Genomic DNA, 8,380 nt, shown 5'->3' with positions numbered 1-8,380 from the left:
CCAGGTGGGGGTGGGGAGCAGGTGGAAGTGACTCATTCAAGATCGCCGACCGTGACAATAACAGAGTAGGCACTTAACTCAGCAGTTGTTCCCTTTGACCCTTTCCTACACTTCCGTCACTGGAGGACCACCTGAATAATTTTTGTTTTTGCTAACTAGAGTACCATTTTATTGATTGATTGATGATTGATTGATTTAACAACTACTTGGTGAATATAGTTTCTTGCAGTGATTCCTCTCTCTCCCTCTCTCTAACTCTAAGCCTTGTTCTAAGCAATTGCACATTTGAGAATATATTTTTTGCCATACATTTAGACTAACAAATATGAAAATAAAAATATATATTTGTTCACATACCATTCAAAGTCCATTTAAGTGTGTACACACACACACACACACACACACACACACACAAGTATTTCCATAGTTTTTTCTTTTTCTTTTTTTTTTAAGTTGAAAGAAGAGGTGGAAGGAAGACACTGAACTACATGATCCTTTCACCCAAGGATATGTTTTTATTGATTTTTAAAGAGGGATGAGAGGAGAGAGAGAGAGAAAGAGAGAGAGAGAGAGAGAGAGAGAGAGAGAGAGAGAGAGAGAGAGAATATGAATCATTGATGTGGGGGAGAGGCCTGGATCTGCTGGCTTCTGTTTGAGCCTGACTCGGGGATGGAGCCCGCAACAGTCTCGTGCACAGAACAACGCTCCAACCAACTGAGCCACTCGGCCAGGGCCACGTGCTCTTTTGAAACTGTTTCCCTGTCCTCTAATTTAGTGTTTTACACACTGTGCGATGTTTGAATTTATCGCTTTTAAGAACTTTTCTGTAGGTCTTTAACGTGGACACTTTCCATTAAGAAAGTGGCATTCAGTCCAACCTCTGTAGTCACAATAAGATGCTGCAGGGTTCCTGTGATGGGGAAGTGATTCGCACCTTGGAATGTTAATTGCACTTGCTCCTCAGCCCTCAGGCTCGCTGTGCAGCAGGATCATTTCACAACAGGACACGCCCAGTCTTGTCTGGCTGGCTCTGGCTTTAGGAATTTTGAAAGAGAAAAAAGGTAAAGGACAATAAATGCTGATAGAAGGAGACTTGACTTTGGGTGGTGAACACAATACAATATACAGATGATGTATTTTAGAATTATACACCTGAACTCCATATAATTTTATTAACTAATGTCACCCCAATAAATTCAATAAAAAAATTTTTAAAATAAATTTAAAAAAAGAAAAAAATCATTTAAGTTTTGCCTAGAGTTAAGGTTAGTCTTTTTAAGGGTTGTTCCTCCCTCACCCCACTTCGGATAAAGCAACCTGTATAGACTGTACCAGATATGGAAATTTAATGCTTTTTCCATCCTCTTCAAAGGTAAATTCTTGCAACGAACTTTTTCCATTTGGTTCATCTCCTATCATTGCCTGGTCACCTTAGATCTGACACAAACGTAATATAACCCAGGGCAGGTCAGCTGTACTTCTTCCTTTGCATTTCACATTCAGAACATCTAATATTTTTTCCCAGTTACACAAGTACCAGAGTCCCAATGTTTACAAAAGCCTTTCAGAAACTTCGGGAACACATTAGCTAGTCAAGCTGGCCCTCATAGATGGACCAAAAAGATAATAATCATTTTAAAAAGTATCATCAATACTCTAGTTGAAAGCACAGACTTGCGTTTTAGACAGACCTGAGTTTGAATCCTGACTGCACTTCCCATGTGACTTGGGGCAAGTTCGTTAACTCTCTGTGCTTCAATGTCTGCACTTATAATGCAAGGATACGAGCAGTACCTGTCTCTCAGGTTTGCTTTGAGGGTTGAATGAGATCATGCACACAGAGTATTCAGCACAGTGCTGGACACATAGAAAGCCCTCCAAAAAGGCTATTGTTCTCATTATGACCCTCACGATTGCCACCATGCTGTCCCACAAATTACCTGTGATGAGGTCGTTGCGACAGATTCCAGGGGTTGACTGACCCATACGATATCCATTCCAACCCTTTCTAAGACCCACAGTGCCTGGATTCCTTTGTAGCTAGGATTCTGCAAAGAACCCAGGTTCTGCCAAGCAGATGCACATGTGCCCCAGAAAGGTGACAATGATTCAAATAAAGTAGCAGCTGCATGTGGGCGGGTCCATCTTTTTGCAACATGAGGGTGGGTAAGCTTTGATAGAAGTTCCAGTGTCCAGCTTATAGCCATCACAGGTATTGAGTGGTGAGCAGCAGCAATGGGGTTTCCATGAGAACAGTCCTGTTGATGGTTGGGCATTTCTCCTGGGATTGTTGTGGCTGTGTGGGAGCCTCGCCTGTTTCTCTGGCACTGCTGGAAAACCTCTGAGCTACCAAATACCCTGTTCCAATCCTGTTCTGTTAAAAGTAGTTACAGTGGATTATTTTATCTGCCACTAAGAACCCAGTAATTATCAAAATGATCAATACAGTAATTATCAGACTAATCCTAATCACCATGTCAAAAGGTTTCTTTATTAAGGACTAGAGGCCTGGTGCACAGATTCGTGCACTGTTGGGGTCTCTCGCCTGGCCTGCATGGATCGGGCCAAAACCGGCTCTCTGACATCCCCTGGTGGGTCCTGGATTGCAAGAGGGCAGTTCTCTGGTGACACACCCCGGAATCAGGCTCCCTTCTCTCTGGGTCCGGGGTGTGGGTGAAGCAGATTCTGGCTTACAGTGCCCCAGCAGCAACGAGGAATCGGGCTCCCTCCTCTACTAGTCAGAGCGTCTGCCCCCTGGGTGGTCATTGCACGTCATAACTACCAGGTGAACGGTGTTACGGTCAGATGGTCACTTGGGCTTTTATGTAGATAGACAGATATTTAGGCTACTAAGCGATAAAGAACAACATGTATAAAAACCTAGTCCTTACCTTCAAAATGCGTTTATCCTAAAAGATACCACATGAAGGGAAACGTTTCTTTTAAAAGGCTTAATTTTCTTTGGCAGTCAAAGCCTTTTGTGAGGAACTCGCAGAATGAACTGATTAAACTACTTGGAGCTTTACAGAGAAGAATTTCCACTTGGGTCTTTATGGAAGATGACAGGTGAGCCTACCTGGCAGTGTTCTCTATAAATTACAATAGGAGGGTTGAAAGGTGTGCCAGAAAGCCAGCTAATGTGTGTAAGTGCTTGGCTCAGTATGTTGTATATGGTCATTAACGTACTCACTTCTAGATGGCACCCAGGAGTGTGCTCAATTACAATGATGAGAATGCCTTGAGAGAAGTAATTAACAAGAGCATGGAGATCTATCTCTAGACAGATTCTGAATGAATGAAAAATGAGTGTGATGGGTACAGGCCTGGGTCAAGTGCAGTTTCAGTTTTACCAGGGCTCTCATCTGTCTTTGTTCATGTTGTGTTTTTGTTTTGTTTTGTTTTTATCAAAATGTCAAATTCTTGCTCCCTACAAATACTGCTCTTATGGCATATTCTCTGAGAGGCTGTGGCCCCACTGACAACCTCCTTGTCATTTTAATTTAATATCTAATATTCCATTCCCTTCCTTTATCTCCTCCTGGCAAAATGAAATGATCTCCTCAGAGAAGATCAGGTAACTTCCCACAATAGTAAATGAATAGGCAGAACTGTCAGGGGTTAAGATGCTTGTTTTCCTCAAGAAAAGCGCACTCTCTTATACCTTTCAGTTCTGGAGGTCAGAAATCTGAAATCAGTGTCATTAGGATTTAGCCAAGTGTCCTGTCTGCAGGACTGGTTCCTTCTGCAGGCTTCCGGGTGGAATCCCATTCCCTTGCCCTTTTCAGTTTCCCAGGCCACCTGCACTCCTTGCCACCTGGCCCCTTTCTCACATCACTTCAACTTCTTGTTTCCATGGTCACAGCTCCTACGACTGACTCTGACCCCCCTGCTTCCTTCTAATGAGGGCCCTTGGGATTGCAAGGGTCCACTTAGATAATCCAGTCTCTCTGTCTCAAAATCTTTAATTTTTTAAATTGATTTTTGAAAGAGAGAGAAACATCGATCAGTTGCCTCCCCTATATACCTGGAAAGGGGATCGAACCTGCAACTTGGGTATGTGTCCTGATGGACCTTTGGGTGTATAAGACAGCGCTCCAACCAATTGAGCCACACTGGCCAGGGCTCAACACCTTTAATTTAATCACATCTTCAAAATCCTTTTTTCCCTATAAAGTAACAATAACAGGTTCTGGGTATTAGGATATAGACATATAGGAGGGAGGGCTTATTCAGTCTACCACGGATAGCAAGAAACAGAGTTCTAGTCAGGTTTTTTCAGTCAGTGGGGCTTGCTATATGGTTACAAGGAGAAGTAAGTGAGAAAATAGGAAATCAAGAAAACCAGCTGGAATATGAGATACAACACAGGTACCTGCTTATCTAAACGAATAGGCAGAACTGGTAAGTGCTTAAGTTACTTGTTTTCTGTCTTCCTCAGTTGTCAGCTTATCTTGCTGGCCTCTCAGCAGCGGGTACCTTTTGCTTGAGACTCTAGACTCCAACCTGCATCATGACTGTCTCTACTGCCTCTTTTTTCTGACTATTTGCCTCAATATCTCCAGCAGTCCAACTGAGTCAGCCAGACACCAACCTGCAGAAGGTGCTCCTTTTCTGACAAACTTGTATCAGGACATCTCATGGGCTGCTGTCTGGCCTACAGAGGATAGCTTTTGAATCAGATGTCAATCCTTGGTCCAAACAACTTTGGTCGGAGCATGGGCCCAGATACACAGGAACCACAGACATTTTTCTCTGAAAGGCGATGAGAGGTGGCAGGAGATTTCAGAAATTGTTAGACTTCTCTCCAAAAACAATGTCAGTGACCTCAGGGTTTGGGCAATCATTGTTTGCTTCCTGATTTTAAAAACTGGTATGTTTAGCCCGGCCGGTGTGGCTCAGCAGTTGAGCACCAATCCATGAACCAAGAGGTCAAGGCACATGCGCAGTTGCAGGCTCGATCCCCAGGAAGAAGCATGCAGGAGGCAGCCGATCAATGACGTTTCTCTCTCATTGATGTTTCTTTCTATCCCTCTCCCTTCCTATATCTCTAAAAATCAATAAAAGCATTTTTTTAAAAAACCAAAACTGGTATGTTTATGGGTGCTTGTTCAAATGGGCTTTAGTTATCATTTACAAAGTGTTCTTAAGATGTCCTAAGAAGATAAGGAACACGCAGGAGATGACCCAGCTAGCAAGTGGCAGCCAAGATTTGAACTCAAGCCTGTCCTACTGCAAGCCTGTACTCTCACTTACCATGTGCAACGTATTTCAGACTGTAGTCATCTAGGTATCCTGACAACACTTCAAATGGACTTGGGACTGTGCATTCCAAACATGTACAGTCAATGGTTGGTTGCAAGGAGCAGGAAACAACTCTGGTTACTGTAAACAGAAAGGAGATTATAAAGCTACCAAGAATTTGGAGAACCAAACAAAATTAAGATAGGGGCCTAAGGAGAAGAACACAAGATAATCATCTTTTAGCAAAAACAATCCAATGTGGGTTCCTCAGTCAGATCCTTCTAATATACAGGAATCCTAACTTTTCTTTTTCTTTTTTTTAAAATATATTTTTATTGATTCCAGAGAGGAAGGGAGAGAGAGGGAGAGATAGAAACATCAATGATGAGAGAGAATCATTGATTGGCTGCCTCCTGCATGTCCCCCACTGGGGATCGAGCTTGCAACCCAGGCATGTGCCCTTGACAGGAATCGAACCCGGGACCCTTCAGTCTGCAGTCCAAAGCTCTATCCACTGGGCAAACCGGCTGGGGCCAGGGATCCTAACTTTTCATTCATTTTTGCCTTGTTTACTCACAATTTAAAGTCCCACGCAAGAGCATCTGATTGGCCAGCCTAAGTCATTTGCCTTTGTCCTAATTAAGGACATTTGTCCTTGTCCCAAGAGGTTAGTCTCTAGATCTCCTACTTTACTTCCCTAGTGGAAGGTGAGGCTTGCTTTGATTCACACAGTGGGAAGTTCCCCCCAATAGAGGGAAGATTTAGAAGCTAAGCAGTCGCAAACTTGACAAACGTCCTCTACCATGGGTGAATTAATTCAGGCCTACTATAATGATTGAATCACAATTTACGTTATATGTTAGTCCCTTGCTGATATTAGAAAAACTCCAGAAATACATTTACAAGTCACCACAGTTTATACATATGATTTCATTTTATTTTGGTTTTTAGGCGGTGATATTTTCTTTTCATTTTTTTAATTTAATTTATTGTGGTGACATTGGTTAATAAAATTGTATAGGTTTCAGGTATGCGATTCTATAAAACATTATCTAAAACAGTGGTTCTCGACCTTCCTAATGCCGCGACCCTTTAATACAGTTGCTCATGTTGTGGTGACCCCCAACCATAAAATTATTTTCGTTGATACTTCATAGCTGTAATTTTGCTATTGTTATGAATCGTAAATAGCTGATATACTATATGTGTTTTCCGATGGTCTTATGCGACCCCTGTGAAAGGATCGTTCGACCCCCAGAGGGGTTGTGACCCACAGGTTGAGAACCGCTGATCTAGAAGGTGACATTTTCTAACTGACCTGGGGTCCTCCCTAATGGAGAGCCTACAGCCTCCTGCACTTGATTAAAAGAGCCCATTCATAAAACTGTCCAGCCTCCAAGCTGGAGAGAACCATCCCCACCTGAATGGGGACGTCCAAATCCTGTGGCAAAGAGTTGCCTTTTGATTGTTGTTAGGTAAACTGTCATTATAACATAGCACAGCATGGGCTCTTCCTGCCTCTTGGGATTTCAGTGCACCTGGCCTTCCTGCTACTCACCTGCCAGATCTGTGTTTACCTTCCGCCAAAAGGGGCGATGTGAGTGCAGCTGGGCCAGCTGTGTCTGAGGACAATGGTAGTTCCATGTTTTGTGTCCCATGGAGGCTGTAGTGGCTTGAGAGGTGGGGAGGGACAGGGGACTCATTGGCTACTGCAGGCCTCCCTAGTGAACCTGGAAGTAGAAGTAGGGGATGACTAGCAGCCCATTTGATGAAAAAGGACACGGCCCCATTCCCAAAGCCTGCTCCCAATATCCTCATTGGACTCTCTGTGTTCCTTTTCTTTTCTTTTCTTTTCTTTTCTTTTCTTTTCTTTTCTTTTCTTTTCTTTTCTTTTCTTTTCTCTCCTCTTTTCTTTCTTTCTTTCTTTCTTTCTTTCTTTCTTTCTTTCTTTCTTTCTTTCGTTAATAAAATGTTTTGAGGTCTCAGCAAAACTTGAAAATGGCTATAATAAGACACCTACATTACAGCTATTCCAGCTCTCGATGACACATATGAACAAGCTTAAAAAGACACTCAAGATCAGAAGATACCAAACTTGGCAACACCCACCACCTTGGCTTAACCTGCCCTCACAGTGGCTCCTCAGTGACAGGGGCCCTTTTCTGTAATCCTTGCCTGCAGTTTCTGAACACACTGCCATGGAACCTCTTTCTCAGAATCATGCATATCTTAAAAATCATGTCTAAAAACAGCCTCTCCACCTGAGAGAGAGCCCTGACATTTGAGTGAGGACCCCAGTTCTAGAAAAATCTGTGAAAAAAAGTAGAGAGACACCATCAAATAAATGCCATCAGGTGCTTTAAGAAACATCCAAAGTGTTCCCTGCCCTCTTCTGAGGGCTGACATTAAGACAGAAACATATGGGCTGTGGCACCAGAGAGTTTTCATGAGAATCATGACTGCTTATTACACACTAGAGGCCCGGTGCACGAATTTGTGCATGGGTGGGATCTGGCCAGGCCCAGCCCCATCACGGCCTATTGGGCCAGGCCAGCTGGGGGGAGGGGCCGCAGGCGATTGGCTGGCTAGCCCAGCCCCTGATTGGGGTGGGAGGGGTTGACCAGGGGCAGGGCTGGCCAGGGGGAGAGGCCGCAGGTGGTTGGCTGGCCGGCCCCACTCCCTGGTTGAACTCCCGGTTGAGGGGACAATTTGCATATTAGCCTTTTATTATATAGGATAGAACTTCAGGTAAATTACTCCACATTTCTAAACCCCAGTTTCCTCATCAGCAAAGTGAAAGGTCATAATAATGTCTGACTCATAAAGGTGTGAGCATTGGAGGAATCATGGTTTCCTGGCACATGGTAGGTATTCACTCCGGATATGCCCAGTTCCTTGGGCTGCTCATTGCTACTAGAATTACTTCGGCCAGGAAATCAAGGTGGCATGGCTATCAAACTGATTTGTTTGTCAGGTTATATCTGGTGCCCAAGCATAGGAAGCTGGTCCACTATGTGTAGAACAGCAGTTTGGAGACCTGGGACCACTTGCACCCTGTGTACTTGAATGTCTGTGTGGCCAACAGCTCAGAAGGGAACTGTGCAAATCCATCTCACATCTTGCTGAGCCTACCACAGCT

At 43.7% G+C, this 8,380-nt stretch overlaps 1 long non-coding RNA gene across 2 annotated transcripts in view; it reads right to left on the bottom strand.

The window, feature by feature from the left end:
* Positions 1 to 310: 310 nt before the first annotated feature.
* Positions 311 to 8,380, bottom strand: part of LOC132218342 (uncharacterized) — a 72,067-nt gene continuing 63,997 nt past the window's right edge. The window contains exons 4-5 of one of the 2 annotated variants that reach the window (XR_009449156.1): positions 5,254 to 5,382; positions 311 to 1,034 (exon numbers count right to left, since the gene is read on the bottom strand). This is a non-coding gene — a long non-coding RNA (uncharacterized LOC132218342). The remainder of the gene's footprint in view (positions 1,035 to 5,253; positions 5,383 to 8,380) is intronic. The other variant, XR_009449157.1, reaches the window with a different exon arrangement.

The sequence above is a fragment of the Myotis daubentonii genome, chromosome 16, assembly GCF_963259705.1.
Source record: "Myotis daubentonii chromosome 16, mMyoDau2.1, whole genome shotgun sequence".
NCBI classification, from domain to species: Eukaryota; Metazoa; Chordata; class Mammalia; order Chiroptera; family Vespertilionidae; genus Myotis; species Myotis daubentonii.
Note: the sequence above shows the minus strand (reverse complement) of the source record. Positions and strands in the feature narration are given on the sequence as shown.